This window comes from Mixophyes fleayi, unplaced genomic scaffold (assembly GCF_038048845.1).
Source record: "Mixophyes fleayi isolate aMixFle1 unplaced genomic scaffold, aMixFle1.hap1 Scaffold_229, whole genome shotgun sequence".
Classification (NCBI taxonomy): Eukaryota; Metazoa; Chordata; class Amphibia; order Anura; family Limnodynastidae; genus Mixophyes; species Mixophyes fleayi.
The window spans coordinates 72,501-95,000 of NW_027446445.1; the positions used below are offsets into that span (position 1 = coordinate 72,501).

At 46.9% G+C, this 22,500-nt stretch overlaps 53 non-coding genes and 54 pseudogenes across 53 annotated transcripts; all 107 read right to left on the minus strand.

The window, feature by feature from the left end:
• Positions 1-115: 115 nt before the first annotated feature.
• On the minus strand, positions 116-234 carry LOC142122546 (5S ribosomal RNA; annotated as a pseudogene).
• An 80-nt stretch (positions 235-314) lies between these two features.
• On the minus strand, positions 315-433 carry LOC142122279 (5S ribosomal RNA). Its single transcript, XR_012684175.1, has one exon. It is a non-coding gene; the product is annotated as a 5S ribosomal RNA (ribosomal RNA).
• Positions 434-514: 81 nt separating this feature from the next.
• On the minus strand, positions 515-633 carry LOC142122214 (5S ribosomal RNA). The gene has a single exon (XR_012684115.1). It is a non-coding gene; the product is annotated as a 5S ribosomal RNA (ribosomal RNA).
• Positions 634-713: 80 nt separating this feature from the next.
• LOC142122449 (5S ribosomal RNA) lies at positions 714-832 on the minus strand (annotated as a pseudogene).
• An 81-nt stretch (positions 833-913) lies between these two features.
• LOC142122526 (5S ribosomal RNA) lies at positions 914-1,032 on the minus strand. Its single transcript, XR_012684242.1, has one exon. It is a non-coding gene; the product is annotated as a 5S ribosomal RNA (ribosomal RNA).
• An 81-nt stretch (positions 1,033-1,113) lies between these two features.
• Positions 1,114-1,232, minus strand: LOC142122355 (5S ribosomal RNA; annotated as a pseudogene).
• An 80-nt stretch (positions 1,233-1,312) lies between these two features.
• On the minus strand, positions 1,313-1,431 carry LOC142122383 (5S ribosomal RNA; annotated as a pseudogene).
• Positions 1,432-1,512: 81 nt separating this feature from the next.
• Positions 1,513-1,631, minus strand: LOC142122648 (5S ribosomal RNA). Its single transcript, XR_012684255.1, has one exon. It is a non-coding gene; the product is annotated as a 5S ribosomal RNA (ribosomal RNA).
• An 81-nt stretch (positions 1,632-1,712) lies between these two features.
• On the minus strand, positions 1,713-1,831 carry LOC142122216 (5S ribosomal RNA). Its single transcript, XR_012684117.1, has one exon. It is a non-coding gene; the product is annotated as a 5S ribosomal RNA (ribosomal RNA).
• Positions 1,832-1,910: 79 nt separating this feature from the next.
• On the minus strand, positions 1,911-2,029 carry LOC142122309 (5S ribosomal RNA). The gene has a single exon (XR_012684203.1). It is a non-coding gene; the product is annotated as a 5S ribosomal RNA (ribosomal RNA).
• An 81-nt stretch (positions 2,030-2,110) lies between these two features.
• LOC142122501 (5S ribosomal RNA) lies at positions 2,111-2,229 on the minus strand (annotated as a pseudogene).
• A 79-nt stretch (positions 2,230-2,308) lies between these two features.
• Positions 2,309-2,427, minus strand: LOC142122251 (5S ribosomal RNA). Its single transcript, XR_012684150.1, has one exon. It is a non-coding gene; the product is annotated as a 5S ribosomal RNA (ribosomal RNA).
• Positions 2,428-2,508: 81 nt separating this feature from the next.
• Positions 2,509-2,627, minus strand: LOC142122359 (5S ribosomal RNA; annotated as a pseudogene).
• Positions 2,628-2,706: 79 nt separating this feature from the next.
• On the minus strand, positions 2,707-2,825 carry LOC142122357 (5S ribosomal RNA; annotated as a pseudogene).
• An 81-nt stretch (positions 2,826-2,906) lies between these two features.
• On the minus strand, positions 2,907-3,025 carry LOC142122410 (5S ribosomal RNA; annotated as a pseudogene).
• Positions 3,026-3,107: 82 nt separating this feature from the next.
• On the minus strand, positions 3,108-3,226 carry LOC142122345 (5S ribosomal RNA; annotated as a pseudogene).
• Positions 3,227-3,305: 79 nt separating this feature from the next.
• On the minus strand, positions 3,306-3,424 carry LOC142122416 (5S ribosomal RNA; annotated as a pseudogene).
• An 81-nt stretch (positions 3,425-3,505) lies between these two features.
• On the minus strand, positions 3,506-3,624 carry LOC142122412 (5S ribosomal RNA; annotated as a pseudogene).
• An 82-nt stretch (positions 3,625-3,706) lies between these two features.
• Positions 3,707-3,825, minus strand: LOC142122346 (5S ribosomal RNA; annotated as a pseudogene).
• Positions 3,826-3,905: 80 nt separating this feature from the next.
• Positions 3,906-4,024, minus strand: LOC142122190 (5S ribosomal RNA). The gene has a single exon (XR_012684093.1). It is a non-coding gene; the product is annotated as a 5S ribosomal RNA (ribosomal RNA).
• Positions 4,025-4,296: 272 nt separating this feature from the next.
• LOC142122589 (5S ribosomal RNA) lies at positions 4,297-4,415 on the minus strand (annotated as a pseudogene).
• Positions 4,416-4,495: 80 nt separating this feature from the next.
• LOC142122276 (5S ribosomal RNA) lies at positions 4,496-4,614 on the minus strand. Its single transcript, XR_012684173.1, has one exon. It is a non-coding gene; the product is annotated as a 5S ribosomal RNA (ribosomal RNA).
• Positions 4,615-4,695: 81 nt separating this feature from the next.
• On the minus strand, positions 4,696-4,814 carry LOC142122217 (5S ribosomal RNA). The gene has a single exon (XR_012684118.1). It is a non-coding gene; the product is annotated as a 5S ribosomal RNA (ribosomal RNA).
• An 80-nt stretch (positions 4,815-4,894) lies between these two features.
• Positions 4,895-5,013, minus strand: LOC142122374 (5S ribosomal RNA; annotated as a pseudogene).
• An 81-nt stretch (positions 5,014-5,094) lies between these two features.
• On the minus strand, positions 5,095-5,213 carry LOC142122630 (5S ribosomal RNA). Its single transcript, XR_012684253.1, has one exon. It is a non-coding gene; the product is annotated as a 5S ribosomal RNA (ribosomal RNA).
• Positions 5,214-5,294: 81 nt separating this feature from the next.
• Positions 5,295-5,413, minus strand: LOC142122559 (5S ribosomal RNA; annotated as a pseudogene).
• A 79-nt stretch (positions 5,414-5,492) lies between these two features.
• LOC142122260 (5S ribosomal RNA) lies at positions 5,493-5,611 on the minus strand. The gene has a single exon (XR_012684158.1). It is a non-coding gene; the product is annotated as a 5S ribosomal RNA (ribosomal RNA).
• An 81-nt stretch (positions 5,612-5,692) lies between these two features.
• LOC142122275 (5S ribosomal RNA) lies at positions 5,693-5,811 on the minus strand. The gene has a single exon (XR_012684172.1). It is a non-coding gene; the product is annotated as a 5S ribosomal RNA (ribosomal RNA).
• Positions 5,812-5,892: 81 nt separating this feature from the next.
• Positions 5,893-6,011, minus strand: LOC142122511 (5S ribosomal RNA; annotated as a pseudogene).
• Positions 6,012-6,092: 81 nt separating this feature from the next.
• Positions 6,093-6,201, minus strand: LOC142122690 (5S ribosomal RNA; annotated as a pseudogene).
• An 81-nt stretch (positions 6,202-6,282) lies between these two features.
• LOC142122547 (5S ribosomal RNA) lies at positions 6,283-6,401 on the minus strand (annotated as a pseudogene).
• An 80-nt stretch (positions 6,402-6,481) lies between these two features.
• LOC142122423 (5S ribosomal RNA) lies at positions 6,482-6,600 on the minus strand. The gene has a single exon (XR_012684232.1). It is a non-coding gene; the product is annotated as a 5S ribosomal RNA (ribosomal RNA).
• An 81-nt stretch (positions 6,601-6,681) lies between these two features.
• LOC142122218 (5S ribosomal RNA) lies at positions 6,682-6,800 on the minus strand. Its single transcript, XR_012684119.1, has one exon. It is a non-coding gene; the product is annotated as a 5S ribosomal RNA (ribosomal RNA).
• Positions 6,801-6,880: 80 nt separating this feature from the next.
• Positions 6,881-6,999, minus strand: LOC142122375 (5S ribosomal RNA; annotated as a pseudogene).
• An 81-nt stretch (positions 7,000-7,080) lies between these two features.
• LOC142122642 (5S ribosomal RNA) lies at positions 7,081-7,199 on the minus strand. The gene has a single exon (XR_012684254.1). It is a non-coding gene; the product is annotated as a 5S ribosomal RNA (ribosomal RNA).
• Positions 7,200-7,280: 81 nt separating this feature from the next.
• Positions 7,281-7,399, minus strand: LOC142122560 (5S ribosomal RNA; annotated as a pseudogene).
• Positions 7,400-7,478: 79 nt separating this feature from the next.
• On the minus strand, positions 7,479-7,597 carry LOC142122261 (5S ribosomal RNA). The gene has a single exon (XR_012684159.1). It is a non-coding gene; the product is annotated as a 5S ribosomal RNA (ribosomal RNA).
• An 81-nt stretch (positions 7,598-7,678) lies between these two features.
• LOC142122232 (5S ribosomal RNA) lies at positions 7,679-7,797 on the minus strand. The gene has a single exon (XR_012684132.1). It is a non-coding gene; the product is annotated as a 5S ribosomal RNA (ribosomal RNA).
• Positions 7,798-7,878: 81 nt separating this feature from the next.
• LOC142122366 (5S ribosomal RNA) lies at positions 7,879-7,997 on the minus strand (annotated as a pseudogene).
• Positions 7,998-8,078: 81 nt separating this feature from the next.
• LOC142122692 (5S ribosomal RNA) lies at positions 8,079-8,187 on the minus strand (annotated as a pseudogene).
• An 81-nt stretch (positions 8,188-8,268) lies between these two features.
• Positions 8,269-8,387, minus strand: LOC142122548 (5S ribosomal RNA; annotated as a pseudogene).
• An 80-nt stretch (positions 8,388-8,467) lies between these two features.
• LOC142122435 (5S ribosomal RNA) lies at positions 8,468-8,586 on the minus strand. Its single transcript, XR_012684233.1, has one exon. It is a non-coding gene; the product is annotated as a 5S ribosomal RNA (ribosomal RNA).
• An 81-nt stretch (positions 8,587-8,667) lies between these two features.
• Positions 8,668-8,786, minus strand: LOC142122327 (5S ribosomal RNA). The gene has a single exon (XR_012684219.1). It is a non-coding gene; the product is annotated as a 5S ribosomal RNA (ribosomal RNA).
• Positions 8,787-8,866: 80 nt separating this feature from the next.
• Positions 8,867-8,985, minus strand: LOC142122336 (5S ribosomal RNA; annotated as a pseudogene).
• An 80-nt stretch (positions 8,986-9,065) lies between these two features.
• On the minus strand, positions 9,066-9,184 carry LOC142122655 (5S ribosomal RNA). The gene has a single exon (XR_012684256.1). It is a non-coding gene; the product is annotated as a 5S ribosomal RNA (ribosomal RNA).
• Positions 9,185-9,268: 84 nt separating this feature from the next.
• LOC142122446 (5S ribosomal RNA) lies at positions 9,269-9,387 on the minus strand (annotated as a pseudogene).
• A 79-nt stretch (positions 9,388-9,466) lies between these two features.
• LOC142122243 (5S ribosomal RNA) lies at positions 9,467-9,585 on the minus strand. The gene has a single exon (XR_012684143.1). It is a non-coding gene; the product is annotated as a 5S ribosomal RNA (ribosomal RNA).
• An 80-nt stretch (positions 9,586-9,665) lies between these two features.
• On the minus strand, positions 9,666-9,784 carry LOC142122289 (5S ribosomal RNA). Its single transcript, XR_012684184.1, has one exon. It is a non-coding gene; the product is annotated as a 5S ribosomal RNA (ribosomal RNA).
• Positions 9,785-9,864: 80 nt separating this feature from the next.
• LOC142122701 (5S ribosomal RNA) lies at positions 9,865-9,983 on the minus strand (annotated as a pseudogene).
• Positions 9,984-10,065: 82 nt separating this feature from the next.
• Positions 10,066-10,184, minus strand: LOC142122477 (5S ribosomal RNA; annotated as a pseudogene).
• An 82-nt stretch (positions 10,185-10,266) lies between these two features.
• LOC142122169 (5S ribosomal RNA) lies at positions 10,267-10,385 on the minus strand. Its single transcript, XR_012684074.1, has one exon. It is a non-coding gene; the product is annotated as a 5S ribosomal RNA (ribosomal RNA).
• Positions 10,386-10,467: 82 nt separating this feature from the next.
• On the minus strand, positions 10,468-10,586 carry LOC142122349 (5S ribosomal RNA). The gene has a single exon (XR_012684224.1). It is a non-coding gene; the product is annotated as a 5S ribosomal RNA (ribosomal RNA).
• Positions 10,587-10,666: 80 nt separating this feature from the next.
• On the minus strand, positions 10,667-10,785 carry LOC142122192 (5S ribosomal RNA). The gene has a single exon (XR_012684095.1). It is a non-coding gene; the product is annotated as a 5S ribosomal RNA (ribosomal RNA).
• An 82-nt stretch (positions 10,786-10,867) lies between these two features.
• LOC142122482 (5S ribosomal RNA) lies at positions 10,868-10,986 on the minus strand (annotated as a pseudogene).
• Positions 10,987-11,067: 81 nt separating this feature from the next.
• LOC142122447 (5S ribosomal RNA) lies at positions 11,068-11,186 on the minus strand. The gene has a single exon (XR_012684234.1). It is a non-coding gene; the product is annotated as a 5S ribosomal RNA (ribosomal RNA).
• An 81-nt stretch (positions 11,187-11,267) lies between these two features.
• LOC142122384 (5S ribosomal RNA) lies at positions 11,268-11,386 on the minus strand (annotated as a pseudogene).
• Positions 11,387-11,465: 79 nt separating this feature from the next.
• Positions 11,466-11,584, minus strand: LOC142122234 (5S ribosomal RNA). Its single transcript, XR_012684133.1, has one exon. It is a non-coding gene; the product is annotated as a 5S ribosomal RNA (ribosomal RNA).
• Positions 11,585-11,665: 81 nt separating this feature from the next.
• LOC142122278 (5S ribosomal RNA) lies at positions 11,666-11,784 on the minus strand. The gene has a single exon (XR_012684174.1). It is a non-coding gene; the product is annotated as a 5S ribosomal RNA (ribosomal RNA).
• Positions 11,785-11,865: 81 nt separating this feature from the next.
• On the minus strand, positions 11,866-11,984 carry LOC142122488 (5S ribosomal RNA; annotated as a pseudogene).
• A 79-nt stretch (positions 11,985-12,063) lies between these two features.
• On the minus strand, positions 12,064-12,182 carry LOC142122469 (5S ribosomal RNA; annotated as a pseudogene).
• Positions 12,183-12,454: 272 nt separating this feature from the next.
• Positions 12,455-12,573, minus strand: LOC142122549 (5S ribosomal RNA; annotated as a pseudogene).
• Positions 12,574-12,653: 80 nt separating this feature from the next.
• Positions 12,654-12,772, minus strand: LOC142122470 (5S ribosomal RNA; annotated as a pseudogene).
• Positions 12,773-12,853: 81 nt separating this feature from the next.
• On the minus strand, positions 12,854-12,972 carry LOC142122245 (5S ribosomal RNA). The gene has a single exon (XR_012684144.1). It is a non-coding gene; the product is annotated as a 5S ribosomal RNA (ribosomal RNA).
• Positions 12,973-13,053: 81 nt separating this feature from the next.
• On the minus strand, positions 13,054-13,172 carry LOC142122246 (5S ribosomal RNA). The gene has a single exon (XR_012684145.1). It is a non-coding gene; the product is annotated as a 5S ribosomal RNA (ribosomal RNA).
• Positions 13,173-13,254: 82 nt separating this feature from the next.
• Positions 13,255-13,373, minus strand: LOC142122171 (5S ribosomal RNA). The gene has a single exon (XR_012684076.1). It is a non-coding gene; the product is annotated as a 5S ribosomal RNA (ribosomal RNA).
• Positions 13,374-13,454: 81 nt separating this feature from the next.
• On the minus strand, positions 13,455-13,573 carry LOC142122459 (5S ribosomal RNA). The gene has a single exon (XR_012684235.1). It is a non-coding gene; the product is annotated as a 5S ribosomal RNA (ribosomal RNA).
• An 81-nt stretch (positions 13,574-13,654) lies between these two features.
• On the minus strand, positions 13,655-13,773 carry LOC142122367 (5S ribosomal RNA; annotated as a pseudogene).
• An 80-nt stretch (positions 13,774-13,853) lies between these two features.
• Positions 13,854-13,972, minus strand: LOC142122193 (5S ribosomal RNA). The gene has a single exon (XR_012684096.1). It is a non-coding gene; the product is annotated as a 5S ribosomal RNA (ribosomal RNA).
• An 81-nt stretch (positions 13,973-14,053) lies between these two features.
• On the minus strand, positions 14,054-14,172 carry LOC142122471 (5S ribosomal RNA). The gene has a single exon (XR_012684236.1). It is a non-coding gene; the product is annotated as a 5S ribosomal RNA (ribosomal RNA).
• An 81-nt stretch (positions 14,173-14,253) lies between these two features.
• On the minus strand, positions 14,254-14,372 carry LOC142122219 (5S ribosomal RNA). Its single transcript, XR_012684120.1, has one exon. It is a non-coding gene; the product is annotated as a 5S ribosomal RNA (ribosomal RNA).
• An 80-nt stretch (positions 14,373-14,452) lies between these two features.
• On the minus strand, positions 14,453-14,571 carry LOC142122194 (5S ribosomal RNA). Its single transcript, XR_012684097.1, has one exon. It is a non-coding gene; the product is annotated as a 5S ribosomal RNA (ribosomal RNA).
• An 81-nt stretch (positions 14,572-14,652) lies between these two features.
• On the minus strand, positions 14,653-14,771 carry LOC142122483 (5S ribosomal RNA). The gene has a single exon (XR_012684238.1). It is a non-coding gene; the product is annotated as a 5S ribosomal RNA (ribosomal RNA).
• An 81-nt stretch (positions 14,772-14,852) lies between these two features.
• Positions 14,853-14,971, minus strand: LOC142122220 (5S ribosomal RNA). Its single transcript, XR_012684121.1, has one exon. It is a non-coding gene; the product is annotated as a 5S ribosomal RNA (ribosomal RNA).
• An 80-nt stretch (positions 14,972-15,051) lies between these two features.
• LOC142122195 (5S ribosomal RNA) lies at positions 15,052-15,170 on the minus strand. Its single transcript, XR_012684098.1, has one exon. It is a non-coding gene; the product is annotated as a 5S ribosomal RNA (ribosomal RNA).
• An 83-nt stretch (positions 15,171-15,253) lies between these two features.
• LOC142122172 (5S ribosomal RNA) lies at positions 15,254-15,372 on the minus strand. Its single transcript, XR_012684077.1, has one exon. It is a non-coding gene; the product is annotated as a 5S ribosomal RNA (ribosomal RNA).
• Positions 15,373-15,452: 80 nt separating this feature from the next.
• On the minus strand, positions 15,453-15,571 carry LOC142122302 (5S ribosomal RNA). The gene has a single exon (XR_012684196.1). It is a non-coding gene; the product is annotated as a 5S ribosomal RNA (ribosomal RNA).
• Positions 15,572-15,651: 80 nt separating this feature from the next.
• On the minus strand, positions 15,652-15,770 carry LOC142122196 (5S ribosomal RNA). The gene has a single exon (XR_012684099.1). It is a non-coding gene; the product is annotated as a 5S ribosomal RNA (ribosomal RNA).
• Positions 15,771-15,852: 82 nt separating this feature from the next.
• Positions 15,853-15,971, minus strand: LOC142122144 (5S ribosomal RNA). The gene has a single exon (XR_012684068.1). It is a non-coding gene; the product is annotated as a 5S ribosomal RNA (ribosomal RNA).
• An 81-nt stretch (positions 15,972-16,052) lies between these two features.
• Positions 16,053-16,171, minus strand: LOC142122495 (5S ribosomal RNA). The gene has a single exon (XR_012684239.1). It is a non-coding gene; the product is annotated as a 5S ribosomal RNA (ribosomal RNA).
• An 81-nt stretch (positions 16,172-16,252) lies between these two features.
• On the minus strand, positions 16,253-16,371 carry LOC142122221 (5S ribosomal RNA). The gene has a single exon (XR_012684122.1). It is a non-coding gene; the product is annotated as a 5S ribosomal RNA (ribosomal RNA).
• An 80-nt stretch (positions 16,372-16,451) lies between these two features.
• LOC142122164 (5S ribosomal RNA) lies at positions 16,452-16,570 on the minus strand. Its single transcript, XR_012684070.1, has one exon. It is a non-coding gene; the product is annotated as a 5S ribosomal RNA (ribosomal RNA).
• An 81-nt stretch (positions 16,571-16,651) lies between these two features.
• Positions 16,652-16,760, minus strand: LOC142122704 (5S ribosomal RNA; annotated as a pseudogene).
• Positions 16,761-16,841: 81 nt separating this feature from the next.
• Positions 16,842-16,960, minus strand: LOC142122223 (5S ribosomal RNA). Its single transcript, XR_012684123.1, has one exon. It is a non-coding gene; the product is annotated as a 5S ribosomal RNA (ribosomal RNA).
• An 80-nt stretch (positions 16,961-17,040) lies between these two features.
• LOC142122197 (5S ribosomal RNA) lies at positions 17,041-17,159 on the minus strand. Its single transcript, XR_012684100.1, has one exon. It is a non-coding gene; the product is annotated as a 5S ribosomal RNA (ribosomal RNA).
• Positions 17,160-17,241: 82 nt separating this feature from the next.
• LOC142122440 (5S ribosomal RNA) lies at positions 17,242-17,360 on the minus strand (annotated as a pseudogene).
• An 83-nt stretch (positions 17,361-17,443) lies between these two features.
• On the minus strand, positions 17,444-17,561 carry LOC142122621 (5S ribosomal RNA; annotated as a pseudogene).
• Positions 17,562-17,641: 80 nt separating this feature from the next.
• LOC142122224 (5S ribosomal RNA) lies at positions 17,642-17,760 on the minus strand. The gene has a single exon (XR_012684124.1). It is a non-coding gene; the product is annotated as a 5S ribosomal RNA (ribosomal RNA).
• An 82-nt stretch (positions 17,761-17,842) lies between these two features.
• LOC142122615 (5S ribosomal RNA) lies at positions 17,843-17,960 on the minus strand (annotated as a pseudogene).
• An 81-nt stretch (positions 17,961-18,041) lies between these two features.
• On the minus strand, positions 18,042-18,150 carry LOC142122660 (5S ribosomal RNA; annotated as a pseudogene).
• An 81-nt stretch (positions 18,151-18,231) lies between these two features.
• On the minus strand, positions 18,232-18,350 carry LOC142122646 (5S ribosomal RNA; annotated as a pseudogene).
• An 80-nt stretch (positions 18,351-18,430) lies between these two features.
• LOC142122565 (5S ribosomal RNA) lies at positions 18,431-18,549 on the minus strand (annotated as a pseudogene).
• An 82-nt stretch (positions 18,550-18,631) lies between these two features.
• Positions 18,632-18,750, minus strand: LOC142122225 (5S ribosomal RNA). Its single transcript, XR_012684125.1, has one exon. It is a non-coding gene; the product is annotated as a 5S ribosomal RNA (ribosomal RNA).
• A 79-nt stretch (positions 18,751-18,829) lies between these two features.
• LOC142122578 (5S ribosomal RNA) lies at positions 18,830-18,948 on the minus strand (annotated as a pseudogene).
• An 82-nt stretch (positions 18,949-19,030) lies between these two features.
• Positions 19,031-19,147, minus strand: LOC142122576 (5S ribosomal RNA; annotated as a pseudogene).
• Positions 19,148-19,388: 241 nt separating this feature from the next.
• On the minus strand, positions 19,389-19,508 carry LOC142122143 (5S ribosomal RNA; annotated as a pseudogene).
• An 83-nt stretch (positions 19,509-19,591) lies between these two features.
• On the minus strand, positions 19,592-19,710 carry LOC142122151 (5S ribosomal RNA; annotated as a pseudogene).
• Positions 19,711-19,791: 81 nt separating this feature from the next.
• Positions 19,792-19,912, minus strand: LOC142122647 (5S ribosomal RNA; annotated as a pseudogene).
• Positions 19,913-19,993: 81 nt separating this feature from the next.
• LOC142122555 (5S ribosomal RNA) lies at positions 19,994-20,111 on the minus strand (annotated as a pseudogene).
• An 84-nt stretch (positions 20,112-20,195) lies between these two features.
• On the minus strand, positions 20,196-20,313 carry LOC142122160 (5S ribosomal RNA; annotated as a pseudogene).
• A 239-nt stretch (positions 20,314-20,552) lies between these two features.
• On the minus strand, positions 20,553-20,670 carry LOC142122491 (5S ribosomal RNA; annotated as a pseudogene).
• A 277-nt stretch (positions 20,671-20,947) lies between these two features.
• On the minus strand, positions 20,948-21,067 carry LOC142122142 (5S ribosomal RNA; annotated as a pseudogene).
• Positions 21,068-21,146: 79 nt separating this feature from the next.
• On the minus strand, positions 21,147-21,265 carry LOC142122593 (5S ribosomal RNA). Its single transcript, XR_012684249.1, has one exon. It is a non-coding gene; the product is annotated as a 5S ribosomal RNA (ribosomal RNA).
• An 82-nt stretch (positions 21,266-21,347) lies between these two features.
• On the minus strand, positions 21,348-21,466 carry LOC142122428 (5S ribosomal RNA; annotated as a pseudogene).
• A 241-nt stretch (positions 21,467-21,707) lies between these two features.
• LOC142122676 (5S ribosomal RNA) lies at positions 21,708-21,826 on the minus strand (annotated as a pseudogene).
• An 81-nt stretch (positions 21,827-21,907) lies between these two features.
• Positions 21,908-22,026, minus strand: LOC142122510 (5S ribosomal RNA; annotated as a pseudogene).
• Positions 22,027-22,108: 82 nt separating this feature from the next.
• Positions 22,109-22,227, minus strand: LOC142122226 (5S ribosomal RNA). The gene has a single exon (XR_012684126.1). It is a non-coding gene; the product is annotated as a 5S ribosomal RNA (ribosomal RNA).
• A 79-nt stretch (positions 22,228-22,306) lies between these two features.
• On the minus strand, positions 22,307-22,425 carry LOC142122570 (5S ribosomal RNA; annotated as a pseudogene).
• Between the last annotated feature and the right edge of the window lie 75 nt (positions 22,426-22,500).

Sequence of the window (22,500 nt, forward strand, 5' to 3'; positions counted from 1 at the left end):
GATCAGGCTTGTTCATGGTGGTGTGACTGTAGGTATTGGTTTCCTATTGACCTACATCTCTTATACATCTAAAAACCAGCATTGAAGGAAGCCGGAACAAGAGAGAAAAAAAAAAAGCCTACAGCACCTGGTATTCCCAGGTGGTCTCCCATCCAAGTACTAACCAGGCCTGACCCTGCTTAGCTTCCAAGATCAAACGAGATTGGGCTTGTTTAGAGATGTGTAGCTGTAGGTTTTGGTTTCCTATTGACCTACATCTCTTATAATCTCAAAACCAGCATTGAAGGAAGCCGGAACAAGAGAGAAAAAAAAAAGGCCTACAGCACCTGGTATTCCCAGGTGGTCTCCCATCCAAGTACTAACCAGGCCCGTCCCTGCTTAGCTTCTAAGATCAGACGAGATTGGGCTTGTTCAGGGTGGTGTGGCTGTAGGTATTGTTTTCCTATTGACCTACATCTCTTATACATCTAGAAAACAGCATTGAAGGAAGCCGGAACAAGAGAGAAGAAAAAAAGGCCTACAGCACCTGGTATTCCCAGGTGGTCTCCCATCCAAGTACTAACCAGGCCCGGCTCTGCTTAGCTTCCAAGATCAGACGAGATTGGGCTTGTTCAGGGTGGTGTGGCTGTAGGTATTGGTTTCCTATTGACCTACATCTCTTATACATCTGAAAACCAGCATTGAAGGAGGCCGGAACAAGAGAGAAAAAAAAAAGCCTACAGCACCTGGTATTTCCAGGTGGTCTCCCATCCAAGTACTAACCAGGCCCAGCCCTGCTTAGCTTCCAAGATCAGACAAGATTGGGCTTGTTCAGGGTGGTGTGGCTGAAGGTATTTGTTTCCTATTGACCTACATCTCTTATACATCTAGAAACCAGCATTGAAGGAAGCCGGAACAAGAGAGAAGAAAAAAAGGCCTACAGCACCTGGTATTCCCAGGTGGTCTCCCATCCAAGTACTAACCAGGCCCGTCCCTGCTTAGCTTCCAAGATCAGACGAGATTGGGCTTGTTCAGGGTGGTGTGGCTGTAGGCATTGTTTTCCTATTGACCTACATCTCTTATACATCTAGAAACCAGCATTGAAGGAAGCCGGAACAAGAGAGAAGAAAAAAAGGCCTACAGCACCTGGTATTCCCAGGTGGTCTCCCATCCAAGTACTAACCAGGCCCGGCTCTGCTTAGCTTCCAAGATCAGACAAGATTGGGCTTGTTCAGGGTGGTGTGGCTGTAGGTATTGGCTTCTTAATGACCTAAATCTCTTATACATCTCAAAACCAGCATTGAAGGAGGCCGGAACAAGAGAGAAAAAAAAATGCCTACAGCACCTGGTATTTCCAGGTGGTCTCCCATCCAAGTACTAACCAGGCCCAGCCCTGCTTAGCTTCCAAGATCAGACGAGCTTGGGCTTGTTCAGGGTGGTGTGGCTGTAGGTATTGTTTTCCTATTGACCTACATCTCTTATACATCTAGAAACCAGCATTGAAGGAAGCCGGAACAAGAGAGAAGAAAAAAAGGCCTACAGCACCTGGTATTCCCAGGTGGTCTCCCATCCAAGTACTAACCAGGCCCGTCCCTGCTTAGCTTCCAAGATCAGACGAGATTGGGCTTGTTCAGGGTGGTGTGGCTGTAGGCATTGTTTTCCTATTGACCTACATCTCTTATACATCTAGAAACCAGAATTGAAGGAAGCCGGAACAAGAGAGAAGAAAAAAAGGCCTACAGCACCTGGTATTCCCAGGTGGTCTCCCATCCAAGTACTAACCAGGCCCGGCTCTGCTTAGCTTCCAAGATCAGACGAGATTGGGCTTGTTCAGGGTGGTGTGGCTGTAGGTATTGGCTTCTTAATGACCTACATCTCTTATACATCTCAAAACCAGCATTGAAGGAGGCCGGAACAAGAGAGAAAAAAAATGCCTACAGCACCTGGTATTTCCAGGTGGTCTCCCATCCAAGTACTAACCAGGCCCAGCCCTGCTTAGCTTCCAAGATCATACGAGATTGGGCTTGTTCAGGGTGGTGTGGCTGTAGGTATTGATTTCCTATTGACCTACATCTCTTATACATCTAGAAACCAGCATTGAAGGAAGCCGGAACAAGAGAGAAGAAAAAAAGGCCTACAGCACCTGGTATTCCCAGGTGGTCTCCCATCCAAGTACTAACCAGGACCGGCTCTGCGTAGCTTCCAAGATCAGACGAGATTGGGCTTGTTCAGGGTGGTGTGGCTGTAGGTATTGGTTTCCTATTGACCTACATCTCTTATACATCTCAAAACCAGCATTGAAGGAGGCCGGAACAAGAGAAAAAAAAAAAGCCTACAGCACCTGGTATTTCCAGGTGGTCTCCCATCCAAGTACTAACCAGGCCCAGCCCTGCTTAGCTTCCAAGATCAGATGAGATTGGGCTTGTTCAGGGTGGTGTGGCTGTAGGCATTGTTTTCCTATGGACCTACATCTCTTATACATCTAGAAACCAGCATTGAAGGAAGCCGGAACAAGAGAGAAGAAAAAAAGGGCTACAGCACCTGGTATTCCCAGGTGGTCTCCCATCCAAGTACTAACCAGGCCCGGCTCTGCTTAGCTTCCAAGATCAGACGAGATTGGGCTTGTTCAGGGTGGTGTGGCTGTAGGTATTGGCTTCTTAATGACCTACATCTCTTATACATCTCAAAACCAGCATTGAAGGAGGCCGGAACAAGAGAGAAAAAAAATGCCTACAGCACCTGGTATTTCCAGGTGGTCTCCCATCCAAGTACTAACCAGGCCCAGCCCTGCTTAGCTTTCAAGATCATATGAGATTGGGCTTGTTCAGGGTGGTGTGGCTGTAGGTATTGATTTCCTATTGACCTACATCTCTTATACATCTAGAAACCAGCATTGAAGGAAGCCGGAACAAGAGAGAAGAAAAAAAGGCCTACAGCACCTGGTATTCCCAGGTGGTCTCCCATCCAAGTACTAACCAGGCCTGTCCCTGCTTAGCTTCCAAGATCAGACAAGATTGGGCTTGTTCAGGGTGGTGTGGCTGTAGGTATTATTTTCCTATTGACCTACATCTCTTATACATCTAGAAACCAGCATTGAAGGAAGCCGGAACAAGAGAGAAGAAAAAAAAGGCCTACAGCACCTGGTATTCCCAGGTGGTCTCCCATCCAAGTACTAACCAGGACCGGCTCTGCTTAGCTTCCAAGATCAGACGAGATTGGGCTTGTTCAGGGTGGTGTGGCTGTAGGTATTGGCTTCTTAATGACCTACATCTCTTATACATCTCAAAACCAGCATTGAAGGAGGCCGGAACAAGAGAGAAAAAAAATGCCTACAGCACCTGGTATTTCCAGGTGGTCTCCCATCCAAGTACTAACCAGGCCCAGCCCTGCTTAGCTTTCAAGATCATACGAGATTGGGCTTGTTCAGGGTGGTGTGGCTGTAGGTATTGATTTCCTATTGACCTACATCTCTTATACATCTAGAAACCAGCATTGAAGGAAGCCGGAACAAGAGAGAAGAAAAAAAGGCCTACAGCACCTGGTATTCCCAGGTGGTCTCCCATCCAAGTACTAACCAGGCCTGTCCCTGCTTAGCTTCCAAGATCAGACAAGATTGGGCTTGTTCAGGGTGGTGTGGCTGTAGGTATTATTTTCCTATTGACCTACATCTCTTATACATCTAGAAACCAGCATTGAAGGAAGCCGGAACAAGAGAGAAGAAAAAAAAGGCCTACAGCACCTGGTATTCCCAGGTGGTCTCCCATCCAAGTACTAACCAGGACCGGCTCTGCTTAGCTTCCAAGATCAGACGAGATTGGGCTTGTTCAGGGTGGTGTGGCTGTAGGTATTGGTTTCCTATTGACCTACATCTCTTATACATCTCAAAACCAGCATTGAAGGAGGCCGGAACAAGAGAGAAAAAAAAAAGCCTACAGCACCTGGTATTTCCAGGTGGTCTCCCATCCAAGTACTAACCAGGCCCAGCCCTGCTTAGCTTCCAAGATCAGACGAGATTGGGCTTGTTCAGGGTGGTGTGGCTGTAGGTATTGGTTTCCTATTGACCTACATCTCTTATACATCTCAAAACCAGCATTGAAGGAAGTCGGAACAAGAGAGAAAAAAAAAAGGGCCTACAGCACCTGGTATCCCCAGGTGGTCTCGCATCCAAGTACTAACCAGGCCTGGCTCTGCTTAGCTTCCAAGATCAGGCTTGTTCATGGTGGTGTGACTGTAGGTATTGGTTTCCTATTGACCTACATCTCTTATACATCTAAAAACCAGCATTGAAGGAAGCCGGAACAAGAGAGAAAAAAAAAAAGCCTACAGCACCTGGTATTCCCAGGTGGTCTCCCATCCAAGTACTAACCAGGCCTGACCCTGCTTAGCTTCCAAGCTCAAACGAGATTGGGCTTGTTTAGAGATGTGTAGCTGTAGGTTTTGGTTTCCTATTGACCTACATCTCTTATAATCTCAAAACCAGCATTGAAGGAAGCCGGAACAAGAGAGAAAAAAAAAAGGCCTACAGCACCTGGTATTCCCAGGTGGTCTCCCATCCAAGTACTAACCAGGCCTGTCCCTGCTTAGCTTCCAAGATCAGACGAGATTGGGCTTGTTCAGGGTGGTGTGGCTGTAGGTATTGTTTTCCTATTGACCTACATCTCTTATACATCTAGAAAACAGCATTGAAGGAAGCCGGAACAAGAGAGAAGAAAAAAAGGCCTACAGCACCTGGTATTCCCAGGTGGTCTCCCATCCAAGTACTAACCAGGCCCGGCTCTGCTTAGCTTCCAAGATCAGACGAGATTGGGCTTGTTCAGGGTGGTGTGGCTGTAGGTATTGTTTGCCTATTGACCTACATCTCTTATACATCTGAAAACCAGCATTGAAGGAGGCCGGAACAAGAGAGAAAAAAAAAAGCCTACAGCACCTCGTATTTCCAGGTGGTCTCCCATCCAAGTACTAACCAGGCCCAGCCCTGCTTAGCTTCCAAGATCAGACGAGATTGGGCTTGTTCAGGGTGGTGTGGCTGTAGGTATTGTTTTCCTATTGACCTACATCTCTTATACATCTAGAAACTAGCATTGAAGGAAGCCGGAACAAGAGAGAAGAAAAAAAGTCCTACAGCACCTGGTATTCCCAGGTGGTCTCCCATCCAAGTACTAACCAGGCCCGTCCCTGCTTAGCTTCCAAGATCAGACGAGATTGGGCTTGTTCAGGGTGGTGTGGCTGTAGGTATTGTTTTCCTATTGACCTACATCTCTTATACATCTAGAAACCAGCATTGAAGGAAGCCGGAACAAGAGAGAAGAAAAAAAGGCCTACAGCACCTGGTATTCCCAGGTGGTCTCCCATCCAAGTACTAACCAGACCCGGCTCTGCTTAGCTTCCAAGATCAGACGAGATTGGGCTTGTTCAGGTTGGTGGGGCTGTAGGTATTGGCTTCCTAATGACCTACATCTCTTATACATCTCAAAACCAGCATTGAAGGAGGCCGGAACAAGAGAGAAAAAAAATGCCTACAGCACCTGGTATTTCCATGTGGTCTCCCATCCAAGTACTAACCAGGCCCAGCCCTGCTTAGCTTCCAAGATCAGACGAGATTGGGCTTGTTCAGGGTGGTGTGGCTGTAGGTATTGATTTCCTATTGACCTACATCTCTTATACATCTAGAAACCAGCATTGAAGGTAGCCGGAACAAGAGAGAAGAAAAAAAGGCCTACAGCACCTGGTATTCCCAGGTGGTCTCCCATCCAAGTACTAACCAGGCCCGTCCCTGCTTAGCTTCCAAGATCAGATGAGATTGGGCTTGTTCAGGGTGGTGTGGCTGTAGGTATTGTTTTCCTATTGACCTACATCTCTTATACATCTAGAAACCAGCATTGAAGGAAGCCGGAACAAGAGAGAAGAAAAAAAGGCCTACAGCACCTGGTATTCCCAGGTGGTCTCCCATCCAAGTACTAACCAGGCCTGGCTCTGCTGAGCTTCCAAGATCAGACGAGATTGGGCTTGTTCAGGGTGGTGTGGCTGTAGGTATTGGTTTCCTATTGACCTACATCTCTTATACATCTCAAAACCAGCATTGAAGGAGGCCGGAACAAGAGAGAAAAAAAAAAAGCCTACAGCACCTGGTATTTCCAGGTGGTCTCCCATCCAAGTACTAACCAGGCCCAGCCCTGCTTAGCTTCCAAGATCAGGCTTGTTCAGGGTGGTGTGGCTGTAGGTATTGGTTTCCTATTGACCTACATCTCTTATACATCTCAAAACCAGCATTGAAGGAAGCCGGAACAAGAGAGAAAAAAAAAAAGCCTACAGCACCTGGTATTCCCAGGTGGTCTCCCATCCAAGTACTAACCAGGCCTGACCCTGCTTAGCTTCCAAGATCAAACGAGATTGGGCTTGTTTAGAGATGTGTAGCTGTAGGTTTTGGTTTCCTATTGACCTACATCTCTTATAATCTCAAAACCAGCATTGAAGGAAGCCGGAACAAGAGAGAAAAAAAAAAGGCCTACAGCACCTGGTATTCCCAGGTGGTCTCCCATCCAAGTACTAACCAGGCCCGTCCCTGCTTAGCTTCCAAGATCAGACGAGATTGGGCTTGTTCAGGGTGGTGTGGCTGTAGGTATTGTTTTCCTATTGACCTACATCTCTTATACATCTAGAAAACAGCATTGAAGGAAGCCGGAACAAGAGAGAAGAAAAAAAGGCCTACAGCACCTGGTATTCCCAGGTGGTCTCCCATCCAAGTACTAACCAGGCCCGGCTCTGCTTAGCTTCCAAGATCAGACGAGATTGGGCTTGTTCAGGGTGGTGTGGCTGTAGGTATTGTTTGCCTATTGACCTACATCTCTTATACATCTGAAAACCAGCATTGAAGGAGGCCGGAACAAGAGAGAAAAAAAAAAGCCTACAGCACCTCGTATTTCCAGGTGGTCTCCCATCCAAGTACTAACCAGGCCCAGCCCTGCTTAGCTTCCAAGATCAGACGAGATTGGGCTTGTTCAGGGTGGTGTGGCTGTAGGTATTGTTTTCCTATTGACCTACATCTCTTATACATCTAGAAACTAGCATTGAAGGAAGCCGGAACAAGAGAGAAGAAAAAAAGTCCTACAGCACCTGGTATTCCCAGGTGGTCTCCCATCCAAGTACTAACCAGGCCCGTCCCTGCTTAGCTTCCAAGATCAGACGAGATTGGGCTTGTTCAGGGTGGTGTGGCTGTAGGTATTGTTTTCCTATTGACCTACATCTCTTATACATCTAGAAACCAGCATTGAAGGAAGCCGGAACAAGAGAGAAGAAAAAAAGGCCTACAGCACCTGGTATTCCCAGGTGGTCTCCCATCCAAGTACTAACCAGACCCGGCTCTGCTTAGCTTCCAAGATCAGACGAGATTGGGCTTGTTCAGGTTGGTGGGGCTGTAGGTATTGGCTTCCTAATGACCTACATCTCTTATACATCTCAAAACCAGCATTGAAGGAGGCCGGAACAAGAGAGAAAAAAAATGCCTACAGCACCTGGTATTTCCATGTGGTCTCCCATCCAAGTACTAACCAGGCCCAGCCCTGCTTAGCTTCCAAGATCAGACGAGATTGGGCTTGTTCAGGGTGGTGTGGCTGTAGGTATTGATTTCCTATTGACCTACATCTCTTATACATCTAGAAACCAGCATTGAAGGTAGCCGGAACAAGAGAGAAGAAAAAAAGGCCTACAGCACCTGGTATTCCCAGGTGGTCTCCCATCCAAGTACTAACCAGGCCCGTCCCTGCTTAGCTTCCAAGATCAGATGAGATTTGGCTTGTTCAGGGTGGTGTGGCTGTAGGTATTGTTTTCCTATTGACCTACATCTCTTATACATCTAGAAACCAGCATTGAAGGAAGCCGGAACAAGAGAGAAGAAAAAAAGGCCTACAGCACCTGGTATTCCCAGGTGGTCTCCCATCCAAGTACTAACCAGGCCTGGCTCTGCTTAGCTTCCAAGATCAGACGAGATTGGGCTTGTTCAGGGTGGTGTGGCTGTAGGTATTGGTTTCCTATTGACCTACATCTCTTATACATCTCAAAACCAGCATTGAAGGAGGCCGGAACAAGAGAGAAAAAAAAAAAGCCTACAGCACCTGGTATTTCCAGGTGGTCTCCCATCCAAGTACTAACCAGGCCCAGCCCTGCTTAGCTTCCAAGATCAGGCTTGTTCAGGGTGGTGTGGCTGTAGGTATTGGTTTCCTATTGACCTACATCTCTTATACATCTCAAAACCAGCATTGAAGGAAGCCGGAACAAGAGAGAAAAAAAAAAAGCCTACAGCACCTGGTATTCCCAGGTGGTCTCCCATCCAAGTACTAACCAGGCCTGACCCTGCTTAGCTTCCAAGATCAAACGAGATTGGGCTTGTTTAGAGATGTGTAGCTGTAGGTTTTGGTTTCCTATTGACCTACATCTCTTATAATCTCAAAACCAGCATTGAAGGAAGCCGGAACAAGAGAGAAAAAAAAAAGGCCTACAGCACCTGGTATTCCCAGGTGGTCTCCCATCCAAGTACTAACCAGGCCCGTCCCTGCTTAGCTTCCAAGATCAGACGAGATTGGGCTTGTTCAGGGTGGTGTGGCTGTAGGTATTGTTTTCCTATTGACCTACATCTCTTATACATCTAAAAACCAGCATTGAAGGAAGCCGGAACAAGAGAGAAGAAAAAAAGGCCTACAGCACCTGGTATTCCCAGGTGGTTTCCCATCCAAGTACTAACCAGGCCCGGCTCTGCTTAGCTTCCAAGATCAGATGAGATTAGGCTTGTTCAGGGTGGTGTGGCTGTAGGTATTGGTTTCCTATTAACCTACATCTCTTATACATCTCAAAACCAGCATTGAAGGAGGCCGGAACAAGAGAGAAAAAAAAAAGCCTACAGCACCTGGTATTTCCAGGTGGTCTCCCATCCAAGTACTAACCAGGCCCAGTCCTGCTTAGCTTCCAAGATCAGACGAGATTGGGCTTGTTCAGGGTGGTGTGGCTGTAGGTATTGTTTTCCTATTGACCTACATCTCTTATACATCTAGAAACTAGCATTGAAGGAAGCCGGAACAAGAGAGAAGAAAAAAGTCCTACAGCACCTGGTATTCCCAGGTGGTCTCCCATCCAAGTACTAACCAGGCCCGTCCCTGCTTAGCTTCCAAGATCAGACGAGATTGGGCTTGTTCAGGGTGGTGTGGCTGTAGGTATTGTTTTCCTATTGACCCTACATCTCTTATACATCTAGAAACCAGCATTGAAGGAAGCCGGAACAAGAAGAGAAGAAAAAAAAGGCCTACAGCACCTGGTATTCCCAGGTGGTCTCCCATCCAAGTACTAACCAGACCCGGCTCTGCTTAGCTTCCAAGATCAGACGAGATTGGGCTTGTTCAGGGTGGTGGGGCTGTAGGTATTGGCTTCCTAATGACCTACATCTCTTATACATCTCAAAACCAGCATTGAAGGAGGCCGGAACAAGAGAGAAAAAAAATGCCTACAGCACCTGGTATTTCCAGGTGGTCTCCCATCCAAGTACTAACCAGGCCCAGCCCTGCTTAGCTTCCAAGATCAGACGAGATTGGGCTTGTTCAGGGTGGTGTGGCTGTAGGTGTTGATTTCCTATTGACCTACATCTCTTATACATCTAGAAACCAGCATTGAAGGTAGCCGGAACAAGAGAGAAGAAAAAAGGCCTACAGCACCTGGTATTCCCAGGTGGTCTCCCATCCAAGTACTAACCAGGCCCGTCCCTGCTTAGCTTCCAAGATCAGATGAGATTGGGCTTGTTCAGGGTGGTGTGGCTGTAGGTATTGTTTTCCAATTGACCTACATCTCTTATACATCTAGAAAACAGCATTGAAGGAAGCCGGACAAGAGAGAAGAAAAAAAGGCCTACAGCACCTGGTATTCCCAGGTGGTCTCCCATCCAAGTACTAACAACGCCGGCTCTGCTTAGCTTCCAAGATCAGACGAGATTGGGCTTGTTTCAGGGTGGTGTGGCTGTAGGTATTGGTTTCCTATTGACCTACATCTCTTATACATCTGAAAACCAGCATTGAAGGAGGCCGGAACAAGAGAGAGAAAAAAAAAAGCCTACAGCACCTCGTATTTCCAGGTGGTCTCCCATCCAAGTACTAACCAGGCCCAGCGCTGCTTAGCTTCCAAGATCAGATGAGATTGGGCTTGTTCAGGGTGGTGTGGCTGTAGGTATTGTTTTCCTATTGACCTACATCTCTTATACATCTAAAAACAAGCATTGAAGGAAGCTGGAACAAGAGAGAAAAAAAAAAAGGCCTACAGCACCTGGTATTCCCAGGTGGTCTCCCATCCAAGTACTAAGCAGGCCCAGCCCTGCTTAGCTTCCAAGATCAGACGAGATTGGGCTTGTTCAGGGTGGTGTGGCTGTAGGTATTTTGTTTCCTATTGACCTACATCTCTTATACATCTAGAAACCAGCATTGAAGGAAGCCGGAACAAGAGAGAAGAAAAAAAGGCCTACAGCACCTGGTATTCCCAGGTGGTCTCCCATCCAAGTACTAACCAGGCCCGTCCCTGCTTAGCTTCCAAGATCAAATGAGATTGGGCTTGTTCAGGGTGGTGTGGCTGTAGGTATTGGTTTCCTATTGACCTACATCTCTTATACATCTGAAAACCAGCATTGAAGGAGGCCGGAACAAGAGAGAAAAAAAAAAGCCTACAGCACCTGGTATTTCCAGGTGGTCTCCCATCCAAGTACTAACCAGGCCCAGCCCTGCTTAGCTTCCAAGATCAGACGAGATTGGGCTTGTTCAGGGTGGTGTGGCTGTAGGTATTGTTTTCCTATTGACCTACATCTCTTATACATCTAAAAACAAGCATTGAAGGAAGCCGGAACAAGAGAGAAAAAAAAAAAGGCCTACAGCACCTGGTATTTAAAGGTGGTCTCCCATCCAAGTACTAAGCAGGCCCAGCCCTGCTTAGCTTCCAAGATCAGACGAGATTGGGCTTGTTCAGGGTGGTGTGGCTGTAGGTATTGTTTTCCTATTGACCTACATCTCTTATACATCTAGAAACTAGCATTGAAGGAAGCCGGAACAAGAGAGAAGAAAAAAAGGCCTACAGCACCTGGTATTCCCAGGTGGTCTCCCATCCAAGTACTAACCAGGCCCGTCCCTGCTTAGCTTCCAAGATCAGACGAGATTGGGCTTGTTCAGGGTGGTGTGGCTGTAGGTATTGTTTTCTTATTGACCTACATCTCTTATACATCTAGAAACCAGCATTGAAGGAAGCCGGAACAAGAGAGAAGAAAAAAAGGCCTACAGCACCTCGTATTCCCAGGTGGTCTCCCATCCAAGTACTAACCAGGCCCGGCTCTGCTTAGCTTCCAAGATCAGACGAGATTGGGCTTGTTCAGGGTGGTGTGGCTGTAGGTATTGGCTTCCTAATGACCTACATCTCTTATACATCTCAAAACCAGCATTGAAGGAGGCCGGAACAAGAGAGAAAAAAAATGCCTACAGCACCTGGTATTTCCAGGTGGTCTCCCATCCAAGTACTAACCAGGCCCAGCCCTGCTTAGCTTCCAAGATCTGACGAGATTGGGCTTGTTCAGGGTGGTGTGGCTGTAGGTATTGATTTCCTATTGACCTACATCTCTTATACATCTAGAAACCAGCATTGAAGGAAGCCGGAACAAGAGAGAAGAAAAAAAGGCCTACAGCACCTGGTATTCCCAGGTGGTCTCCCATCCAAGTACTAACCAGGCCTGTCCCTGCTTAGCTTCCAAGATCAGACGAGATTGGGCTTGTTCAGGGTGGTGTGGCTGTAGGTATTGTTTTCCTATTGACCTACATCTCTTATACATCTAGAAACCAGCATTGAAGGAAGCCGGAACAAGAGAGAAGAAAAAAATGCCTACAGCACCTGGTATTCCCAGGTGGTCTCCCATACAAGTACTAACCAGGCCTGGCTCTGCTTAGCTTCCAAGATCAGACGAGATTGGGCTTGTTCAGGGTGGTGTGGCTGTAGGTATTGGTTTCCTATTGACCTACATCTCTTATACATCTCAAAACCAGCATTGAAGGAGGCCGGAACAAGAGAGAAAAAAAAAGCCCAGAGCACCTGGTATTTCCAGGTGGTCTCCCATCCAAGTACTAACCAGGCCCAGCCCTGCTTAGCTTCCAAGATCAGACGAGATTGGGCTTGTTCAGGGTGGTGTGGCTGTAGGTATTGGTTTCTTATTGACCTACATCTCTTATACATCTCAAAACCAGCATTGAAGGAAGTCGGAACAAGAGAGAAAAAAAAAAGGGCCTACAGCACCTGGTATCCCCAGGTGGTCACGCATCCAAGTACTAACTAGGCCTGGCTCTGCTTAGCTTCCAAGATCAGGCTTGTTCAGGGTGGTGTGACTGTAGGTATTGGTTTCCTATTGACCTACATCTCTTATACATCTAAAAACCAGCATTGAAGGAAGCCGGAACAAGAGAGAAAAAAAAAAAGCCTACAGCACCTGGTATTCCCAGGTGGTCTCCCATCCAAGTACTAACCAGGCCTGACCCTGCTTAGCTTCCAAGATCAAACGAGATTGGGCTTGTTTAGAGATGTGTAGCTGTAGGTTTTGGTTTCCTATTGACCTACATCTCTTATAATCTCAAAACCAGCATTGAAGGAAGCCGGAACAAGAGAGAAAAAAAAAAGGCCTACAGCACCTGGTATTCCCAGGTGGTCTCCCATCCAAGTACTAACCAGGCGTGTCCCTGCTTAGCTTCCAAGATCAGACGAGATTGGGCTTGTTCAGGGTGGTGTGGCTGTAGGTATTGTTTTCCTATTGACCTACATCTCTTATACATCTAGAAAACAGCATTGAAGGAAGCCGGAACAAGAGAGAAGAAAAAAATGCCTACAGCACCTGGTATTCCCAGGTGGTCTCCCATCCAAGTACTAACCAGGCCCGACTCTGCTTAGCTTCCAAGATCAGACGAGATTGGGCTTGTTCAGGGTGGTGTGGCTGTAGGTATTGTTTTCTTATTGACCTACATCTCTTATACATCTAGAAAACAGCATTGAAGGAAGCCGGAACAAGAGAGAAGAAAAAAATGCCTACAGCACCTGGTATTCCCAGGTGGTCTCCCATCCAAGTACTAACCAGGCCCGACTCTGCTTAGCTTCCAAGATCAGACGAGATTGGGCTTGTTCAGGGTGGTGTGGCTGTAGGTATTGTTTTCCTATTGACCTACATCTCTTATACATCTAAAAACAAGCATTGAAGGAAGCCGGAACAAGAGAGAAAAAAAAAAAGGCCTACAGCACCTGGTATTCCCAGGTGGTCTCCCATCCAAGTACTAACCAGGCCCAGCCCTGCTTAGCTTCCAAGATCAGACAAGATTGGGCTTGTTCAGGGTGGTGTGGCTGTAGGTATTGTTTTCCTATTGACCTACATCTCTTATACATCTAGAAACTAGCATTGAAGGAAGCCGGAACAAGAGAGAAGAAAAAAAGGCCTACAGCACCTGGTATTCCCAGGTGGTCTCCCATCCAAGTACTAACCAGGCCCGTCCCTGCTTAGCTTCCAAGATCAGACGAGATTGGGCTTGTTCAGGGTGGTGTGGCTGTAGGTATTGTTTTCCTATTGACCTACATCTCTTATACATCTAGAAACCAGCATTGAAGGAAGCCGGAACAAGAGAGAAGAAAAAAAGGCCTACAGCACCTGGTATTCCCAGGTGGTCTCCCATCCAAGTACTAACCAGGCCTGGCTCTGCTTAGCTTCCAAGATCAGACGAGATTGGGCTTGTTCAGGGTGGTGTGGCTGTAGGTATTGGTTTCCTATTGACCTACATCTCTTATACATCTCAAAACCAGCATTGAAGGAGGCCGGAACAAGAGAGAAAAAAAAAAGCCTACAGCACCTGGTATTTCCAGGTGGTCTCCCATCCAAGTACTAACCAGGCCCAGCCCTGCTTAGCTTCCAAGATCAGACGAGATTGGGCTTGTTCAGGGTGGTGTGGCTGTAGGTATTGATTTCCTATTGACCTACATCTCTTATACATCTAGAAACCAGCATTGAAGGAAGCCGGAACAAGAGAGAAGAAAAAAAGGCCTACAGCACCTGGTATTCCCAGGTGGTCTCCCATCCAAGTACTAACCAGGCCCGTCCCTGCTTAGCTTCCAAGATCAGACGAGATTGGGCTTGTTCAGGGTGGTGTGGCTGTAGGTATTGTTTTCCTATTGACCTACATCTCTTATACATCTAGAAACCAGCATTGAAGGAAGCCGGAACAAGAGAGAAGAAAAAAAGGCCTACAGCACCTGGTATTCCCAGGTGGTCTCCCATCCAAGTACTAACCAGGCCCGGCTCTGCTTAGCTTCCAAGATCAGACGAGATTGGGCTTGTTCAGGGTGGTGTGGCTGTAGGTATTGGTTTCCTATTGACCTACATCTCTTATACATCTCAAAACCAGCATTGAAGGAGGCCGGAACAAGAGAGAAAAAAAAAAGCCTACAGCACCTGGTATTTCCAGGTGGTCTCCCATCCAAGTACTAACCAGGCCCAGCCCTGCTTAGCTTCCAAGATCAGACGAGATTGGGCTTGTTCAGGGTGGTGTGGCTGTAGGTATTGATTTCCTATTGACCTACATCTCTTATACATCTAGAAACCAGCATTGAAGGAAGCCGGAACAAGAGAGAAGAAAAAAAGGCCTACAGCACCTGGTATTCCCAGGTGGTCTCCCATCCAAGTACTAACCAGGCCCGTCCCTGCTTAGCTTCCAAGATCAGACGAGATTGGGCTTGTTCAGGGTGGTGTGGCTGTAGGTATTGTTTGCCTATTGACCTACATCTCTTATACATCTAGAAACCAGCATTGAAGGAAGCCGGAACAAGAGAGAAGAAAAAAAGGCCTACAGCACCTGGTATTCCCAGGTGGTCTCCCATCCAAGTACTAACCAGGCCCGGCTCTGCTTAGCTTCCAAGATCAGACGAGATTGGGCTTGTTCAGGGTGGTGTGGCTGTAGGTATTGGTTTCCTATTGACCTACATCTCTTATACATCTCAAAACCAGCATTGAAGGAGGCCGGAACAAGAGAGAAAAAAAAAAGCCTACAGCACCTGGTATTTCCAGGTGGTCTCCCATCCAAGTACTAACCAGGCCCAGCCCTGCTTAGCTTCCAAGATCAGACGAGATTGGGCTTGTTCAGGGTGGTGTGGCTGTAGGTATTGTTTTCCTATTGACCTACATCTCTTATACATCTAAAAACAAGCATTGAAGGAAGCCGGAACAAGAGAGAAAAAAAAAAAAGGCCTACAGCACCTGGTATTCCCAGGTGGTCTCCCATCCAAGTACTAACCAGGCCCAGCCCTGCTTAGCTTCCAAGATCAGACAAGATTGGGCTTGTTCAGGGTGGTGTGGCTGTAGGTATTGTTTTCCTATTGATCTACATCTCTTATACATCTAAAAACAGCATTGAAGGAAGCCGGAACAAGAGAGAAGAAAAAAATGCCTACAGCACCTGATATTCCCAGGTGGTCTCCCATCCAAGTACTAACCAGGCCCGACTCTGCTTAGCTTCCAAGATCAGACGAGATTGGGCTTGTTCAGGGTGGTGTGGCTGTAGGTATTGGTTTCCTATTGACCTACATCTCTTATACATCTGAAAACCAGCATTGAAGGAGGCCGGAACAAGAGAGAAAAAAAAAAGCCTACAGCACCTGGTATTTCCAGGTGGTCTCCCATCCAAGTACTAACCAGGCCCAGCCCTGCTTAGCTTCCAAGATCAGACGAGATTGGGCTTGTTCAGGGTGGTGTGGCTGTAGGTATTGTTTTCCTATTGACCTACATCTCTTATACATCTAAAAACAAGCATTGAAGGAAGCCGAAACAAGAGAGAAAAAAAAAAAGGCCTACAGCACCTGGTATTCCCAGGTGGTCTCCCATCCAAATACTAACCAGGCCCAGCCCTGCTTAGCTTCCAAGATCAGACGAGATTGGGCTTGTTCAGGGTGGTGTGGCTGTAGGTATTGTTTTCCAATTGACCTACATCTCTTATACATCTAGAAACTAGCATTGAAGGAAGCCGGAACAAGAGAGAAGAAAAAAAGGCCTACAGCACCTGGTATTCCCAGGTGGTCTCCCATCCAAGTACTAACCAGGCCCGTCCCTGCTTAGCTTCCAAGATCAGACGAGATTGGGCTTGTTCAGGGTGGTGTGGCTGTAGGTATTGTTTTCCTATTGACCTACATCTCTTATACATCTAGAAACCAGCATTGAAGGAAGCCGGAACAAGAGAGAAGAAAAAAAGGCCTACAGCACCTGGTATTCCCAGGTGGTCTCCCATCCAAGTACTAACCAGGCCCGGCTCTGCTTAGCTTCCAAGATCAGACGAGATTGGGCTTGTTCAGGGTGGTGTGGCTGTAGGTATTGGTTTCCTATTGACCTACATCTCTTATACATCTCAAAACCAGCATTGAAGGAGGCCGGAACAAGAGAGAAAAAAAAAAGCCTACAGCACCTGGTATTTCCAGGTGGTCTCCCATCCAAGTACTAACCAGGCCCAGCCCTGCTTAGCTTCCAAGATCAGATGAGATTGGGCTTGTTCAGGGTGGTGTGGCTGTAGGTATTGATTTCCTATTGACCTACATCTCTTATACATCTAGAAACCAGCATTGAAGGAAGCCGGAACAAGAGAGAAGAAAAAAAGGCCTACAGCACCTGGTATTCCCAGGTGGTCTCCCATCCAAGTACTAACCAGGCCTGTCCCTGCTTAGCTTCCAAGATCAGGCTTGTTCAGGGTGGTGTGGCTGTAGGTATTGTTTTCCTATTGACCTACATCTCTTATACATCTAGAAACCAGCATTGAAGGAAGCCGGAACAAGAGAGAAGAAAAAAAGGCCTACAGCACCTGGTATTCCCAGGTGGTCTCCCATCCAAGTACTAACCAGGCCCGGCTCTGCTTAGCTTCCAAGATCAGACGAGATTGGGCTTGTTCAGGGTGGTGTGGCTGTAGGTATTGGTTTCCTATTGACCTACATCTCTTATACATCTCAAAACCAGCATTGAAGGAGGCCGGAACAAGAGAGAAAAAAAAAAGCCTACAGCACCTGGTATTTCCAGGTGGTCTCCCATCCAAGTACTAACCAGGCCCAGCCCTGCTTAGCTTCCAAGATCAGACGAGATTGGGCTTGTTCAGGGTGGTGTGGCTGTAGGTATTGTTTTCCTATTGACCTACATCTCTTATACATCTAAAAACAAGCATTGAAGGAAGCCGGAAAAAGAGAGAAAAAAAAAAAAGGCCACAGCACCTGGTATTCCCAGGTGGTCTCCCATCCAAGTACTAACCAGGCCCAGCCCTGCTTAGCTTCCAAGATCAGACGAGATTTGGCTTGTTCAGGGTGGTGTGGCTGTAGGTATTGTTTTCCTATTGACCTACATCTCTTATACATCTAAAAAACAAGCATTGAAGGAAGCCGGAAAAGAGAGAAAAAAAAAAAAGGCCTACAGCACCTGGTATTGCCAGGTGGTCTCCCATCCAAGTACTAACCAGGCCCGTCCCTGCTTAGCTTCCAGATCAGACGAGAATGGGCTTGTTCAGGGTGGTGTGGCTGTAGGTATTGTTTTCCTATTGACCTACATCTCTTATACATCTAGAAACCAGCATTGAAGGAAGCCGGAACAAGAGAGAGAAAAAAAGGCCTACAGCACCTGGTATTCCCAGGTGGTCTCCCATCCAAGTACTAACCAGGCCCGGCTCTGCTTAGCTTCCAAGATCAGACGAGATTGGGCTTGTTCAGGGTGGTGTGGCTGTAGGTATTGGTTCCTCCTATTGACCTACATCTCTTATACATCTCAAAACCAGCATTGAAGGAGGCCGGAACAAGAGAGAAAAAAAAAAGCCTACAGCACCTGGTATTTCCAGGTGGTCTCCCATCCAAGTACTACCAGGCCCAGCCCTGCTTAGCTTCCAAGATCAGACGAGATTGGGCTTGTTCAGGGTGGTGTGGCTGAGGTATTGATTTCCTATTGACCTACATCTCTTATACATCTAGAAACCAGCATTGAAGGAAGCCGGAACAAGAGAGAAGAAAAAAAAGGCCTACAGCACCTGGTATTCCCAGGTGGTCTCCCATCCAAGTACTAACCAGGCCCGTCCCTGCTTAGCTTCCAAGATCAGGCTTGTTCAGGGTGGTGTGGCTGTAGGTATTGGTTTCCTATTGACTTACATCTCTTATACATCTAAAAACCAGCATTGAAGGAAGCCGGAACAAGAGAGAAAAAAAAAAAGCCTACAGCACCTGGTATTCCCAGGTGGTCTCCCATCCAAGTACTAACCAGGCCTGGCCCTGCTTAGCTTCCAAGATCAAGCGAGATTGGGCTTGTTTAGAGATGTGTAGCTGTAGGTTTTGGTTTCCTATTGACCTACATCTCTTATAATCTCAAAACCAGCATTGAAGGAAGCCGGAACAAGAGAGAAAAAAAAAAGGCCTACAGCCACTGGTATTCCCAGGTAGTCTCCCATCCAAGTACTAACCAGGTCCGTCCCTGCTTAGCTTCCAAGATCAGACGAGATTGGGCTTGTTCAGGGTGGTGTGGCTGTAGGTATTGTTTTCCTATTGACCTACATCTCTTATACATCTAGAAAACAGCATTGAAGGAAGCCGGAACAAGAGAGAAGATAAAAAAGGCCTACAGCACCTGGTATTCCCAGGTGGTCTCCCATCCAAGTACTAACCAGGCCCGGCTCTGCTTAGCTTCCAAGATCAGACGAGATTGGGCTTGTTCAGGGTGGTGTGGCTGTAGGTATTGTTTTCCTATTGACCTACATCTCTTATACATCTCAAAATCAGCATTGAAGGAGGCCGGAACAAGAGAGAAAAAAAAAGCCTACAGAACCTGGTATTTCCAGGTGGTCTCCCATCCAAGTACTAACCAGGCCCAGCCCAGCTTAGCTTCCAATATCAGACGAGATTGGGCTTGTTCAGGGTGGTGTGGCTGTAGGTATTGTTTTCCTATTGGCCTACATCTCTTATACATCTAAAAACAAGCATTGAAGGAAGCCGGAACAAGAGAGAAAAAAAAAAAGGCCTACAGCACCTGGTATTCCCAGGTGGTCTCCCATCAAGTACTAACCAGGCCCGGCCCTGCTTAGCTTCCAAGATCAGACGAGATTGGGCTTGTTCAGGGTGTGTGGCTGTAGGTATTGGTTTTCTAATGACCTACATCACTTATACATTTTAAAACCAGCATTGAAGGAAGCCAGAACAAGATATAAAAAAAAAAGTACTAACCAGGCCCCGGACCTGCTTAGCTTTCAAGCTCAGACGAGATTCGGCTTGTTCAGGGTGGTGGGCTGTAGGTATTGGTTTCATATTGACCTACATCTCTTATACATCTCAAAACCAGCATTGAAGGAAGTCGGAACAAGAGAGAAAAAAAAAAGGGCCTACAGCACCATGGTATTCCCAGGTGGTTTCGCATCCAAGTACTAACCAGCCCCTGCTCTGCTTAGCTTCCAAGATCAGACGAGATTGGGCTTGTTCAGGGTGGTGTGGATGTAGGTATTGGTTTCCCTATTGACCTACATCTCTTATACATCTAAAAACCAGCATTGAAGGAAGCCGGAACAAGAGAGAAAAAAAAAAAGGCCTACAGCACGTGGTATTCCCAGGTGGTCTCCATCCAAGGTACTAACCAGGCTTGTCCCTGCTTAGCTTCCAAGATCAGACGAGATTGGGCGTGTTCAGGGTGGTGCGGCTGTATGTATTGTTTTCCTATTGACCTACATCTCTTATACATCTAAAAACCAGCATTGAAGGAAGCCGGAACAAGAGAGAAGAAAAAAAGGCCTACAGCACCTGGTATTCCCAGGTGGTCTCCCATCCAAGTACTAACCAGGGGCCTGGCTCTGCTTAGCTTCCAAGATCAGATGAGATTGGGCTTGTTCAGGATGGTGTGGCAGTAGGTATTGTTTTCTTATTGACCTACATCTCTTATACATCTCAAAACCAGCATTGAAGAAGGCCGGAAACAAGAGAGAAAAAAAAAAGCCTACAGCACCTGGTATTTCCAGGTGGTCTCCCATCCAAGTACTAACCAGGCCCAGCCCTGCTTAGCTTCCAAGATCATACGAGATTGGGTTGTTCAGGGTGCTGTGGCTGTAGGTATTGTCTTTCCTATTGACCTACATCTCTTATACATCTAAAAACAAGCATTGAAGGAAGCCGGAAAAAGAGAGAAAAAAAAAAAAGGCCTACAGCACCTGGTATCCCCAGGTGGTCTTTGAGCCAAGTACTAACCAGGCCCGGCCTGCTTAGCTTCCAAGATCAGACGAGATTGGGCTTGTCCAGGGTGGTGTGGCTGTAGGTATTGGTTTCCTAATGACCTACATCATTTATACCTTTTAAAACCAGCATTGAAGGAAGCCAGAACAAGAGAGAAAAAAAAAAGTACTAACCAGGCCCGGACCTGCTTAGCTTTCAAGATCAGACAAGATTGGGCTTGTCCAGGGTGGTGTGGCTGTAGGTATTGGTTTCCTATTGACCTACATCTCTTATACATCTCAAAACCAGCATTGAAGGAGGCCGGAACAAGAGAGAAAAAAAAAAGCCTACAGCACCTGGTATTTCCAGGTGGTCCCCATCCAAGTACTAACCAGGCCCAGCCCTGCTTAGCTTCCAAGATCAGACGAGATTGGGCTTGTTCAGGATGGTGTGGCTGTAGGTATTCTTTTCCTATTGACCTACATCTCTTATACATCTCAAAACCAGCATTGAAGGAAGTCGGAACAAAGAGAGAAAAAAAAAAAGGCCTACAGCACCTGGTATCCCCCAGGTGGTCTCGCCATCCAAATACTAACCAGGCCTGGCTCTGCTTAGCTTCCAAGATCAGGCTTGTCCAGGGTGGTGTGGCTGTAGGTATTGGTTTCCTATTGCCTTACATCTCTTATATATCTAAAAACCAGCATTGAAGGAAAGCCGGAACAAGAGAGAAAAAAAAAAAAGCCTACAGCACCTGGTATTCCCCAGGTGGTCTCCCATCCAAGTACTAAACAGGCCTGGCCCTGCTTAGCTTCCAAGATCAAGCGAGATTGGGCTTGTTTAGAGATGTGTAGCTGTAGGTTTTGGTTTCCTATTGACCTACATCTCTTATAATCTCAAAACCAGCATTGAAGGAAGCCGGAACAAGAGAGAAAAAAAAAGGCCTACAGCACCTGGTATTCCCAGGTGGTCTCCCATCCAAGTACTAACCAGGCCCGTCCCTGTTTAGCTTCCAAGATCAGATGAGATTGGGCTTGTTCAGGGTGGTGTGGCTGTAGGTATTGTTTTCCTATTGACCTACATCTCTTATACATCTAAAAACAAGCATTGAAGGAAGCCGGTACAAGAGAGAAAAAAAAAAAGGCCTACAGCACCTGGTATTCCCAGGTGGTCTCCCATCCAAGTACTAACCAGGCCCGGCGCTGCTTAGCTTCCAAGATCAGACGAGAATGGGCTTGTTCAGGGTGGTGTGGCTGTAGGTATTGGTTTTCTAATGACCTACATCACTTATACATTTTAAAACCAGCATTGAAGGAAGCCAGAACAAGATATAAAAAAAAAAGTACCAACCAGGCCCGGACCTGCTTAGCTTTCAAGATCAGACGAGATTGGGCTTGTTCAGGGTGGTGGGGCTGTAGGTATTGGTTTCATATTGACCTACATCTCTTATACATCTCAAAACCAGCATTGAAGGAAGTCGGAACAAGAGAGAAAAAAAAAAGGGCCTACAGCACCTGGTATTCCCAGGTGGTCTCGCATCCAAGTACTAACCAGCCCCGGCTCTGCTTAGCTTCCAAGATCAGACGAGATTGGGCTTGTTCAGGGTGGTGTGGATGTAGGTACTGGTTTCCTATTGACCTACATCTCTTATACATCTAAAAACCAGCATTGAAGGAAGCCGGAACAAGAGAGAAAAAAAAAAGGCCTACAGCACCTGGTATTCCCAGGTGGTCTCCCATCCAAGCACTAACCAGGCTCGTCCCTGCTTAGCTTCCAAGATCAGACGAGATTGGGCTTGTTCAGGGTGGTGCGGCTGTAGGTATTGTTTTGCCTATTGACCTACATCTCTTATACATCTAAAAACCAGCATTGAAGGAAGCCGGAACAAGAGAGAAGAAAAAAAGGCCTACAGCACCTGGTATTCCCAGGTGGTCTCCCATCCAAGTACTAACCAGGCCCGGCTCTGCTTAGCTTCCAAGATCAGACGAGATTGGGCTTGTTCAGGGTGGTGTGGCTGTAGGTATTGGTTCCTTATTGACCTACATCTGTTATACATCTCAAAACCAGCATTGAAGGAGGCCGGAACAAGAGAGAAAAAAAATGCCTACAGCACCTGGTATTTCCAGGTGGTCTCCCATCCAAGTACTAACCAGGGCCAGCCCTGCTTAACTTCCAAGATCAGATAAGATTGGGCTTGTTCAGGATGGTGTGGCAGTAGGTATTATTTTCTTATTGACCTACATCTCTTATACATCTCAAAACCAGCATTGAAGGAGGCCGGAACAAGAGAGAAAA